The sequence below is a fragment of the Otolemur garnettii genome, unplaced genomic scaffold (assembly GCF_000181295.1).
Source record: "Otolemur garnettii isolate 467f Iridium unplaced genomic scaffold, OtoGar3 scaffold00123, whole genome shotgun sequence".
In the NCBI taxonomy this organism is placed as follows: Eukaryota; Metazoa; Chordata; class Mammalia; order Primates; family Galagidae; genus Otolemur; species Otolemur garnettii.
The window spans coordinates 200,968-214,881 of record NW_003852518.1 but is presented as its reverse complement, the minus strand read 5'-3'; the positions used below and the strand labels follow the sequence as shown (position 1 = coordinate 214,881).

Genomic DNA, 13,914 nt, shown 5'->3' with positions numbered 1-13,914 from the left:
TCCTACAGTGGGGGGTGGACATAATCCTACTGCATGGAATCTGCATGGACTCCTACAGTGGGGGGTGGACGTGGTCCTACTGCATGGAATCTGCATGGACTCCTACAGTTGGGGGGGAGGGGAGGGGCGGGCAGTGCCCTGGACATGGTCCTACTGCTTGGAGTCTACGTGGACTCCTATAGTGGGGGGGAGGGGGGACAGTACCTTGGATGTGGTCCTACTGCTTGGAGTTGGGTGGACTCCTATAGTTGGAAGGGCAGTGCCCTAGCTGCAGTGCTATTGTCCAGCATCTGTGTGGACTCCTACAGTTAATGGGGGGGGCACCTGGTATGTGGTCCTACTGCTCAGAGTCTACGTGGACTCCTACAGTTAATGGGGGGGCACCTGGTACGTGGTCCTACTGCTCAGAGTCTGCATGGACTCCTACAGTTAATGGGGGGGGGGGACCTGGTACGTGGTCCTACTGCTCAGAGTCTGTGTGGACTCCTATAGTTAATGCAAGGGGCACCTAGTACGTGGTCCTACTGCTCAGAGTCTGTGTGGACTCCAACTGCTGTGGTGGAGGCAGTGCCCTTGTGGCCCTGGCTTCTGACTAGTCTCAGGCTGGCAAGCTGATTTTCAGCTGTCCAATCCCGCCTGTGTGTACGGATTGCCTATCATGTCTGGAGCATGGTGTTGACGCAGGCTCACAGGCCACATCTGGACTCAGAAAGGCGCGTCCCTCCTGACCTGTGTGTCCAGCATGTGCCACCCTCAGCTTCATTGTTTCAGGTGAGCGGCTTCTTTCTGGGCCTCAGATTCCACAATGGTGAGATCAGGGGCTGGACTATAGGCCCTTAAGTCTCTTCCAGCTCTAATGATCTCAACCACAGAGATAAGCAAGTCCAGAACTACACGTTATAGTAAGGTAAACTATAGTTACTATTAGGGTGGCCGCTATCAACAACAACAGGAAGAACCCAGCAAGGGCTGCGGAGGGTGTGGGGAAGTCGCACCCTTGGGCCTGGGGGTGGGAATGTGAAATGGTGCTGCTTTGTGGGAAATACTAAGGCAGTTTCTCAAAAGCAGAACTACCACGTGACCTAGCGATGCCACTTCTGTGAATGTGCCCAAAAGAGAAGAAAGCAGGACCTGGATGTTTGTCCCCCCCATGGTCATTGCAGCATTGTTCACAGTAGCCAAAAGGTAGAGGCCACCAAAGTACCCACCAAGGGATGAATGGATAAACAAAACTGAAGAGGAAGACAGAGAATGGGGTCTTAAAAAGGAAGGCAGTGCGGACGCACCTGCCACAGGGATGAACCTCGAGGACGTGAAGCTCTGAAACAAGCTGGTCCATACCTGTAGGATTCCACTTATGCGGAGGGACTTGGAGTCTGCAAATGCATAGACACAGAAAGTAGAGAAGTGGGAGGAGCCAGGGCTGGGGGAGGGAACCAAAGTCATCACTTCGTGGGGACTGAGTGTCAGTTCTGAAAGGTGAAAGGGCTCTGGGAGTCGGCTGCACAGTAGTGAGAATGGACTAAACTTTACTGAACCACACATGCAAAAATGGTCCACATGGTGCATGTTATGGATATTTTATCACAGTTTTTAAAAAACAGGATTACAGCTCGGCGCCTGTGGCTCAAGCAGCTAGGGCGCAAGCCACATACACCTAGGGTGGCGGGTTCGAATCCAGCCCGGGCCCAGCAAACAACAATAATGGCTGCAACCAAAAAAAAAAAATGGCTGGGTGTTGTGGTGGGCACCTGTGGTCCCAGTTACTTGGGAGGCTGAGGTGGGAGACTCGCTTGAGCCCAGGAGTTGGAGGTTGCCGTGAGCAGTGAAGCCATAGCACTCTACCCAGGGGGACAGCTTGAGGCTCTATCTCAAAAAAAAAAAAATCAGGATTACATTTTCATCCTAACAATTTTATCTGCTGCCATGTCCACACACGTCTTCCTGGTGGGCACTCCGGTCCATGCTCTAGTGTCTCCCTCTCAGGAATTCCCCCAGTCTCGACCTCTCCTGCCCCCCCCCACCCATGTGAAGCTGCAGATGGGGGGAGGCAGAGATGAAGCTGAGCTAGCCTAATAGGAGAGGGGAGGGGGGCGAAGCCTGCCCATGGACAGCCTGCCCATGGACAGCAGAGGCACATGGTGGGCTGGGCGGGCTGAGCCCGGCTGTGAGCAGAGCGTGTTGAGCCCAGACCCAGCTCGCCTTTGAATCCTCCCTCCAGGGGTGCCTGCTCATACCTTTGGAGTCAGGCCATGTTTGCCACGGAGGCCTCAAGGGAGAACCTCGCAGGCTTAGCTCTGACTGGGTCCTCCAGTTTCATGGTGCCTGCAGGCATCACTTCTCTGCGCGTAAGCACTGTGCTCCACGTGACACGGTCACAGTGAGAAACTGAGAATTCCCAGCTTCCTCTACCCATGAGCAGTTTAGCCTGGGAAAGAACTGATGCTGTTCGCTCAAAGGCCCTGAGCATCTTTCCTCAGCTATTAAAACTCTTTAGTGCCATGAGCCGCTGATGCCTTTCTGGAAGCTCTGTGTTGCTGCTGCATAACTGAATCTGAGGCCAGGCGCCTGTGGGAAGTTTACAAAGAGCAGGACTTCTGCACTAGTCGAAGGAACCCACTGGAGCTGGGACCTCACCCGCCTCCTCCTGGGCATACTCTGGCAGGTGACTCCTCCCAGCAGGAATGGGCAGATCCCTTGGGCTCGGCAGGGAACGAATCACCATGCTCACAACTCCAATTCCCTTTGTTCTCTCCACGTTAAAAAGGCTGGGTATGCCCTGGCAGGAACTCCCAGGCCCAGAGTCCAAAAGCAGTCTGCAGGGGGTTTCTTCTGTCTTCCCATTTGAAACCTTCATCGGTGGATGTAATGCTATGTCACTAGGAACAGTGAGTGCCAAAGTCTGTGGCTATGCTGTGATCGGCTCACCTGAACAGCATGCCTATGTGATCTGTGCCCCCTTACCATGTTCACTGTTCTGTCTGGGTGCTGGAAGGGAATTTCAGAAAAGCCAGGCACACCCCAGTCTCTTGGTTACTGATCCAGCCACGAGGCACGCCCTGGCTAAACGGGTCTGTTTATGCTGCAGGCAGAGGAGTTGCAAAGCCATCCTCTCTCTGAGATTCCCACACAGTAGAACCCTGGCTTCCTCCATAAGGGAGTCATTCTGCATGTTGTAAATAAGCCGCCTCTGGTATTTGTCAGGGTATGTGTTACAGTCACAGCTCCCCACACAGAACCCCTGACTTTCTTACTCATCACTATAGTGAAGTGCTCAACCCAGAGAAGGTGACATGGAAACCACCTACATGAATGAGCGTGCCAGTGAATCCACTGGTTGGATTCGGCTACCATGTCCGTGTTCAACTTTCTTAGCAAGGAAACAACAGGAAGATGTCCAAAAACACAAGTAGCCAGCTGCCACTAAAGGCAAGCAGAACAGGTGGACAAAGAGTCTGTTGAGGTGCCCTTACACCCTGTACCAGTGCCCACATGTGCCCCTCACATCCTATCCCAATGCCCACATGTGCCCCTCACACCCTGTACCAGTGCCCACATCTCTACATCCAGCATTAATCTGGTTGCAGTTTTTGTCCTCATTTTCTAAGCACCCCTGAGCCAGCTGCTATGCCACAATGTATCTATTCATTTCTCACGTCCTATAAGTTTGCTCTGCCCATTTTAGAGAAGGGATGACTAAGGATCCAACCAGTTAAGTAACTTTCTCAGGACCACGCAGTTGGAAAGACTAGAAGTCTAGCTAAGGTCTTTCTGAGGCCAGGACACCACCCTAGCCAATATGCACCAAACAAAGCCCCTAGGTACTTGGGGATGCAGAAATGGCCCGGCTTGGTGCTGCATACTGAATGCTGGCACCCTGCAGAGGCGGCTGAGTGGGACAGAGCACCCTCAGCTCAGAAACAAGGCCCCAATAAGGCTTCTGTATAAACAGAGCTGGGCCCCCATGAACTCCAGTGCCCCAGGTTCCACATGGCTCAGATGGGATGATGGGGAGCATGCTCGGCTGCCTCCAAGAATAGAGGGACGAGTGCAGTGTCCCCGAGAGAGGGAAGGATGTGCCAGGGCTGCTGTTAGGTCACCGGGTGAGCTGGGACAGGCCCCAGGTCAGTCCTGAGGGTTCCTAAATGCCTTCAGGGTCAGAGACATCTTCAAGTTCCCAAGGAAGGCTATGGACCTTCGTACTAGGCAGGATGTACCAGGCTCCTTCATGCACACATGGCTTCTGCAAACCAGCTTGTCCAAGTTAAGAATCCCAATAACAGAGCGGTCCCCAACCTTTCTGGTACCAGGGACTGGTTTCATGGAAGACGATTTTTCCACAGACCAGGGGATTTGTGGGGATGGTTTCAGGATGATTCAAGCGCATTACATCTCCACCTCAGTCAGGCATTAGATTCTCACCGGAGCACAACCTGGATCCCTCACATGCCGTTTACAGTAGGGCTTGTGCTCTGGTGAGAATCTAATGCCGCCCTTATCTGACAGGAGGCGGGGCTCAGTGCGATGCCAGCCACGGGGAGCAGCTGGGCTCAGGCTGCGATGCCAGCCATGGGGAGCGGCTGTGAACACAGATGAGGCTTCACTCACTCGCTTGTGCACCTGCCACTCTGCTGTGTGGTTCCTAACAGGCCACAGACTAGTTCTAGTCCATGGCCCAGGGGTCAGAGATCACAGCTGTAATACATTCTTTCTGAGCTCAGCACCACCCAAGCCTATGGCAATGTTCCTTCTAAGGCAAGAATTATTTCTAATAGAGGAGAAATCAGGAAAATCCTGTCAAAGATTTCCCTACTATCTTTGTCCCTTAAGATCAAAATATAAAACTAGGAAACAGTCAACAAGTAAGTAAAGTTAAGTAAAGTCTAAAATATTATCTATGGAACAGTCAAACTAAGAGGCCATATTCACACTGCAGTTTACAGGAGAACTGTGTCATAAAGACATCCAACAATATACTGGTCCAATAAACCAGGGAGGAATGGCTCTACCCATAAAAATGCTGCACTTCAGGGCACACAAAGGCACTGTCTTTTGGAAGTCTGCCCCCATGACACCCTCTCACGGCTGCAAACCATCCACCAGGTACTAGTTACAAGCTCTAGGGTCAGAAAAAGGTAAGGTCAAACTCAGCTACGATATGGCCAAGCTCTGCATCCTCCAGCAGATAGCTGTACTGGGTAAGCTACTGTAATTTAGAAGCCTCAGTCTCCCCAAAAGTTGAACAAAAGGAGAGTTCAGCAGAGTTCTGTTTATCAGGCTTATGTGAGGATGAAATAAGATGACTCCCACAAAGTTTTTAAAGTGGTGCTGAGACATGCCCCACTCAGTGACTGGCAGCTGATTATGTTTATTTTTGCTATTGCTAGCATTATTATTGCTCTTGGGGATTAAAAAAAATACCCTCCCCATCTCCAAATAGGTATAGTAAAATAGAAGCTTGCTCTTCAAGATGCCAAATAAAAGCTCATTTATGCAGCAAATGCATTCAAAATTGACCAAGAAATCCTACTCATAGAATTTCACAGTTCTGACCTGGGGATGGGGGAAGCTTTCAGTAATTCAACATAAAAAGATTAGCTTTCTAGATAGGATTCTCTAAAACACAATAACAAAAGATATCCATAACAGTCACCAAACTCTAAACTCTGGGGCCCCTATATATGGTAATGCAGATATCTTACAACACATCAAGTAAATATTCAAAGAGGAACATTTGAGAGCTGAGTCCCACTGCTATTACCCCAGCCCGTAAGTGAAGAAAGCCTGCTGGTGTGGGCACTTAACTGTCGGCACACATCCGTGTGCTCAGGCAGAGCACAGCTGCCTCTGCTCCAAGCTCCAGATAAAAACACGGGTTACTACATTGTTGAATATTACAGAAAAGGGCTATCTCCTTCCCAAAAGCAAGCAGTGCTAGTTTACGGAGGTTTGACTATTCTTAACAAACGAAACAGAACAGATCAGAGGAGAAAACTTACTAAGTCCCAAACCACCAGGCAATGTTTGCATACATCCCAAGCTGTCCTCTGTCCTCGCCTGCCTCAGACTTGCTTTGCCCCCAAAAGGAGAGCAAGGGCACTTTCTACCGCACGTCCAATGCCATCCCAGAGCTGAGGACGAAAACTGCTCCCTACGCTTACCTGCTGTGGAGCTCAGAGGCACAGCAGGGCACTGAGAGCCAGCAGAGGCATCTGATCCACTCCAGCTCGTGACTTATTCATCAAGGTGCCACCTGATGCAGGCTTCCCAGCAAGCGGGCAGCACCGCACCTGCACTCCCGACAAGGGACAAGGGCAATCGCAAGTTGTTTTGCAAAAAGAGAGCGAGTGAACTGTCTTGGTTCACTTGCTCCAACTTACAAGCCCTCTAAGCCTGGAAACTAAGAATGAGAACTCAAGAGTTGGAGGAAGGGCAGGGCTTTGAAGGGGGCACCTGGCAGCAGCCGCTTCCGTCTCTCAAGGTGCGTGCCCCTGCCACCTTCTCAGTTCTGCCACAGTGGGCAGGGCAGACTGTTCCTTGGGGAGAAAGCCTAATTATTCATGGAGAGCCAAGCCAGTTCACTAGCTTAGCTAACCAACCTTGTGTACCTGAGCATCCGCTGAATTTGTATGAAGCAATTCTTTTTTGCTACCTCCCTAGCATGCTTTAGCATCTTCTGTTCCTGAGGGAGTTTTGACTTTTCCTTTCTTCCCCTCAAAAACTATGCAACCAGAAGCTCAGTGTTTTCTTTTTTTCTTTTTTTTTTTTTTGAGACGGAGCCTCAAGCTATCCGCCTGGGTAGAGTGCCATGGCATCACAGCTCACAGCAACTTCCAACTCCTGGGCTCAAGCGAGTCTCCTGCCTCTGCCTCCCAAGCAGCTGGGACTACAGGCGCCCACCACAACGCCCGGCCATTTTTTGGTTGCAGCCATCGTTGTTTGGCGGGCTGGACTGGGGATTCGAACTCGCCACCTTAGGTGTATGTGGCTGGCGCCTTAGCTGATTGAGCCACAGGTGCTGAGCCAGCTCAGTGTTTTCTTATAGCCAGTTTCTATGTGGCAGTGTGGGATTTTTTTGTTCTTTGTTTTGTTTTTTTTGTAGTTTTTGGCCAGGGCCAGGTTTAAACCCAAAACCTCTGGTATATGGGGCTGGCACCCTACTCCTTTGAGCCACAGGTGCCACCCACGGCAGTGGGGGTTTTCAAGTGTGAAAAAGCTATATTTGCTTTCTACCAAATAGCAGTATCCCAGGGTACAGAGTAAGCTACCAACCGTTCAGTGCATGCAGTGTCCCAGGGTACAGAGTAAGCTACCAACCATTCAGCACATGCAGTGTCCCAGGGTACAGAGTAAGCTGCCAACCGTTCAGTGCATGCAGTGTCCCAGGATTACAGAGTACACTACCAACCGTTCAGTGCATGCAGTGTCCCAGGGTACAGAGTAAGCTACCAACCGTTCAGCACATGCAGTGTCCCAGGGTACAGAGTAAGCTACCAACTGTTCAGTGCACGCAGACGGATGTGCCCATGAGCCCAAAACACCCTCAGCTCTCCTCTAAGCAAGGGCCAGGGGTCCCAGTGAAGGCAGGGCACAAGAAGGTCAGAGATGAGGCATCTTGCCACCTTTGCCCCTGCAGTCTCCTCTGTGTGGGCTGCAGTCACCTAGGTTTAACCCCATCATTGGCTGGGAGCCCCCAGAGTTCAGATCAACCTCCCTTTCCCACTGGGGAAGCATGGTGAAGCCAGCATTGCCCTCAGGAAGCAAAGACAGCCCCTAGATGTCCCCCAAACACACACCTCCTCTGAGCTTCTTTACTGCATGGACACCACGCCGTCACCACGCTACAACCTCACACCTGTGACCTGAGGGGACTGCACAGGTCTGCTGGTCCCCAGGCCCGAACACCACCCTACTGTGTGCACGCAGCTCCTGCCTCTCCCCCCAGACAAAGACCTCATCATTCTCCAAGGCCTCTGCCCCACCGTCTCCTCCTTCCCTTCCTCCTACACATTCTGCCAAGGCTCAAACCTCCCTTCCTCTCCGCGGTCTGCTGCCCCACCAATGCCCAGCCTGTTGGCCCCTCTCTCCCAGGCTCCCACAGCAGACTCCAAGGCATCTCTTCCACCATGCCCTCCTTTGAATACCAGGTCCACAGGCTGGGGATGAATCCTCCTCCAAGACACTTCCACCAACCATTCTCCCTGTACAAACACCCCTCGGTGGTTCCCACAGCCCGCTAGGCCTACACCTGACCAGCCTCGGACCCCATGGCAGTTTCTACCACATACCGCATCCTCATGCCATGGTCCCCAGAGCCTACATGTTTCTGCCCATGAGGTAGCTCTCCTGCCTTTCCATCTCCACTCAGTGGGGATCCCCCACCCTTCAATGAGTGAATGAAGGGGGAAAGTCATTAGCAGGAAAGTCACATAACTTGACTGTGGAAGTGTCCCATGAGAGGTGGGAGTCAAAAGGGAAACTGGGGAAAAAGACCCCAGGGGGGTGACCAGGAGAGGAGACCCCGGGGGGGGTGACCGGGAGAGGGGACCTAGGGAGAGGGGACTCCAGGGGTGTGACCAGGAGAGGGGACCCCAGAAGGGTGACGAGGAGAGGAGACCGGGGGGGGGGGCGGTTACCAGGAGAGGGAACCCTGGGAAAGTGACTGGGAGAGAGGGTAATACTGCCTGGTTCAAATCTCAGCACCACCACTCACTAGCCAGTGACCCAACACAATGTATTTAACTTCCCCTTGACCCATTTCCTCACCTATGCCAGGAGACAATGACCATACCTTCCCACAGGTCAGGCAGAGATGGGGTGTAAAGCCCCAGCCACAGTATCTGTGGCCTAAGCCTCCCATTAGTACAACTGTTACGACTCAGGATGGAGTCACCAAAACATTCAGTTGTTCATATCTGCAGGGCCTCAGGCTGGGACAAGGATCCTGCAGTCCAGACATTAAACATACCCCTACAAGCATTCTGCTGGTCTCCAGCAGAGATCAGCAAGGATCTGAAGCGTCTCCATAGCCAGTACGTCCATGTAGTCAGGATAAGTCCTTCTGCCCTTGCCTGGTGTCTCTGTCCCTCCATCTTCCCCCAAACCAGGTGGGGTTCCCTGAAGAACCCCACATGGGGCTTGAGAGAGTGGAGACTGCAGCACAGGAACACTAGGACATGAGCCAGGTCTGGGGACATGTAGGAGCTGTCATCATGCCTACTTCCTGCCCCAGTGGTGCTAGAGGGTGGTCGGTGGGGACTGGCACACAGAGAGGTCAGAGGCACCCTGCAGCTGGTGGATACCTCAGAGCTCAGATGACCCCAGTGGCCTCGGTGGGAGCCTGGTGCTGAGGGCTGCATGCAGGGCAGGGTTGAGCCCAGAGAGGCTGCAGATGCACCTGGCAGGGCTGGAGGGAGGGAGTTCCCACCACATGGACACCCCCTAGATACACCCATGGGAACTGCCTGCACCAGCTGACCAGCAGCAAGGGGGCCATGGAGACCACCAGCAAAGGACAACCTGGCCCTTGTCACCACGCAGGCCACAGGAACACCATCTCAATGGGAAAGAGACCCTCAGGAGCAGCTGGACAGCAGCTTCCAGGCACAGGCTCCTGCACCTAGGGAGAGGGGACCAGGGTGGACAGCAGGTACAGGGAGGGGAGAGCTCAGCTGGATGAGAGATTGAAGCTGTGAGTAGGCTAGGCTGGGCTTCTTAACATCTGAGAAATGGGACCATTCTGGTGGGTAGGAGCTCCCCAAACCTCTTCCAGGATAAGAGAATTGATAGAGACGTGATTGCACCTGCAGAGTCCCACCCACTCAGCAAGTGGGCTATGCAGCTTCACTCTCTTCCTCACCACCACTTCCTTAGTCAAATGTGGAAGACCCTCTCCCACTCCCAAGAAAAAAAAAAAAAAGAGGAGGAGAAGAGAACAGTAAGAAGGTGAAGAACCGCTCTACAAAATCCAGTTTCTTCCTTTTTACCTTTTCTGGAAGACCACGAGGGGAGGGCAGAGTTGTGAGTTCCCAGGACCCACCTGCCTGTGGGTTCCAGAAGGGTTAGAAACAGGGTCTCATAGAGGACCACAGAGCCTTGGGCCTGGCCCCCGCTGCACCCCTAAACTGAGATTCAGGCAGCATGGGACATTCTTATTTCCTTAAGAAACAACCAGGTATTTCTGACTTTCCTAAGTGTTTGATTTCTCCCTGGGCTGTCCGACTTCCAGGAGTCATTTCCCATAAAAGTACGAGAGAAGCTGTGAGTTCACTGATTGAAGCATTAAATAATGAGAACAGGTAATTATGGAAGTGACCAGGAGTAAACGACACAATACAACCACATAAATGACGAACAGTCTGCGAGAGGTGTAAGAAAAAATAAATACAAATAATAATTAAGTTCTTGAAGGTGATGGAATGAAATTTTATAGACATTAACTCAAACGACACTCTTTAATGGCTTCCTCACATTTGGGCGTAGAACAGGCATCTATTTACAGTGACAGCAAGTGCTTTGGTTCAGCTTCAGCACTGAGGAGACAGTCTGACCAATGGACCCTGATTTCGGCTCAAAGACTATGGCAAAACCTCCAGTTTTCCCCTGGATTCACTAACAGAACCATGAGGGGCAAGAGAAGTAGATACAACAGAAATGCCAGACTCAGAAAGCAAGAAAATATTAAGGATAGCGATTTGCTTTCAACAGAGCCACATGATATGTTTTTCTTTTTATTCCCCTTCAGTGGGAAGAAAAGGAGCAAAGCTATATTAAGTTCCTCCAGCAAAGTGTGAAAAAAGAACCAATGGAGTGGGAATCCTAAGATAAAAACCACAGAGCAAGGAGTTAGGTAGGATGCTATGCCCTCTGAAATGCACCAACCCTACTCTCAGATAAGCCTGGTCTATTTCTATTTACTTTTGTGAATAACTGAAAAGCAGTGAAATCTGACTAGCCAGCTCTCCACACAGCCAGTAACTGATTGGAACACAGCAGAGCTCTGAGAATTTCTCAGGAAAATGAGCCCAACTCCCTGCACTTGGGGCCACAGACTCACATGACATGGTTCAGGGAAAAGTCCACATCACACGCTGCCCTACCTCCCACCCTACCCCCTGCAGCTTAGAGACAGTGTCTGTAATCCGGCTGCTTCCCCCACTCCAAATGACAAACTCTAGATTGAGTATTTACTCCCTTACCTTTAGTCACCTCACAATCTTATTTCTGCTTCTGTTAATAAATAGAAGTTTCCCTACCTAAAATAAACGGAAGTGGCCCTTTATCTAGGATGGCATTATCCCCTAAGTGAAGACACCTTCAGCGAAAATACCAGGGAGGAGTGGAGACCTGAAATGTGCAGACACAGAGGCTCCCTCAGCCTGTTTGGATACTGAAGTTCTCTGGGCTGAGAGCTCAAGTGTTGGGTGCCTTTAATTCTCCCTTGAAAATATGACACTTGATAACCTCATCATGAACTGGTTCTCAAAATAGAGACTGGACCTCCCAGTGGATCCCTAGACTGGCGTAACCTGAGCCGAGCAGTCAGGACAGGAGCTGACAGTAGCCAGTGGTGCTACCAGCCCTTCCCATCCTCTCAGACCTACAGCCACCCACCCACCCCACAGGGCACGGCCAGGACAGGGACCTTGGGCTCAGCCCAGTGCCCAAACACCTCCATCCAGAGCTGTAATTAGGCCGGGCACAGTGGCTCACCTACAATCCCAGCACTCTGGGAGGCCAAGGTGGGTGGATTGTCTGAGCTCAGGAGTTCCAGACCAGCCTGAGCAAGAGCAAGACCCCATCTCTGCTGAAAATAGAAAAATTAGCCAGGCATTGTGGTGGGTACCTGTAGTCCCAGCTTCTTGGAAAGCTGAGGTAAGAGGATTACTTGAGCCCAAGAGTTTGAGGTTGCTGTGAGCTATGATGCCACTGCACTCTACCCAGGTAACAGAGGGAGATGCTGTCTCACAAAAAAAAAAAAAAAGAAAGAAAAGAAAAAATTCTCAATGAAGAACAAACTGGAGGGACACCAAGAAATACCATGCTGATGAGGCCAAGGACACACTAATTGGATTTGCTGATCAGAGCGACTAGGCACTGAACATGGGGTTTGTGAGAGGTGACGGGCCTCCAGGCCTCAGCTACCATTGAAAGAGAAGGGGGAGCCTCAGGGGAAGAGAGAGAAGAGATCAGACCTGATCTCCAAGGCTGCTCCACTCTAAAACCTGTCTCCTCTCCCGATGGGCATTTCCAACCTTCACTATTCTCTTAAGCCTATTGGTGCAATCTGTTTACAACCCACCAACATGCCGTCTTTCTGTGCGTCCTAACCCTGCATTTCCCTAAGTTAACTTCCGTTTCACATCACAGCCCCCCAGCCTGCGGGACTGGTGGTCCTTGCCGTACCCGTGCTGGTCCTGATGTGGCTGAGGCAACCCAGGCCTGAGATCAGCCCTTCCAAGTCAGGTGACGGGGTGAGGCTCTGAGTTTCCTCTGCTCCATGCTGCTAGGTGAGTAAGGAGCCCGGTTTTCCTTTCCTGCCTCCCAGGGCCCCTAGCTGGGCCCTATCCACCTGCCTCCAATATAAAAACACAGTGGTGGGAGCTTTTATTGCAGAACTTTTATATCCGGAACTTAGACCGCAAGTTCCTGATTTCCAGAGAGCAATTACATCCCCTCAAGCTATACTCAAACACTTGGAACAGCCGTGGACACCCTGACCTGGAGAGACCTTTCCTTCACCCACCACCCAGATGTTTCACTGGTCACACCAAACCTCCTACCCCCAGGGGCAGATTCTTGTTTGGAGGGACCACAAGTTTCTACAGCGTGGGGGCCCTCTTAAGAGAAAGTACAATACAACTTTAGAATCTGGCCACGAACTGGGCCCAGTGCAGAAGCCCCTGGCTTTTCAGCCTCAGCCCACTCAACATGCCCCCACCCTGCATTCTCCTTGGCCCACCGTGGCCTCACTCAGCCTCACAGTCCACCTTCTACTTCCCCACAGGCTGAGCACTTGAGTTTGGCTGAACAAGAAAGCCACTTAGTTCCTATATATCAGGACAAAAACTTAGCAGAAACTCTGACATTCCCTTTAAAAGGGAACTCCATTGTGTTTCCAAAGAACCCTTCCTTGCTTATGTACGCACAGGCCTAACTTCACGCACTGCACCCTCAGGAGGAAGGAAACTCAAGCACACGTACGTGCCGGGCCTTCAACAGCAGCCAGGCCAGGAGCTGCCATCCCATTCAACAGATGAGAAAACAGAGGCAAGTGACTTAAAATGTGATGGGGGTTCAGGTAGAGAAATTATAGGGCACCAGGTGCCAGAGAAATGAAAATGGTTAAGAGACATGCAAAGGAAAAGGCAATTTTTCTGAGGAGACGCAGGAAAACTGCACAGAAGGGAGGCCTGGGTCGGGGGGTGAGGGGTCAGCAGAGTGATGGGACAGCGGCCAACTCAGGGAGGGGCAGAGTCTGTGTGTGGTGCTCAGCAGGAGGTGCTCCCATCCCTAGTGAGTGAGGAGCCTTGTCCCCTTATGAAGGAAACCGCTCTGGAGCAGCACCTTCCCCTCCTGCTACCTGAGAGCTGCCATCCCATTCAACAGATGAGAAAACAGAGGCAAGTGACTTAAGTGACTGTGTGATGGGGGCTCACACAGGCCAGGGCCAAACTCAGAGTCCTTGACTTGAGTGCTAAATAAATGTAGAGTACAAATGTCTGAACACAATAATTAAGAAACTGTGGTGAAAGCTATGTTAACCAGTTTGTTGTAAGTATTTCAACTTGTATATAAAACCAACACATGGAAGCTTGGCGCCTGTAGCTCAAACAGCTAGGGCACCAGCCACGACACTGGAGCCGGTGGGTTCAAACCCAGCCCGGGCCCGCCAAACAACAGTGACAACTGCAA

At 51.5% G+C, this 13,914-nt stretch overlaps 1 protein-coding gene across 4 annotated transcripts in view; it reads right to left on the bottom strand.

Moving 5' to 3' along the window:
• COBL (cordon-bleu WH2 repeat protein) overlaps positions 1-13,914 on the bottom strand; it is a 314,424-nt gene that overhangs the window by 218,862 nt on the left and 81,648 nt on the right. The window lies entirely within an intron of this gene.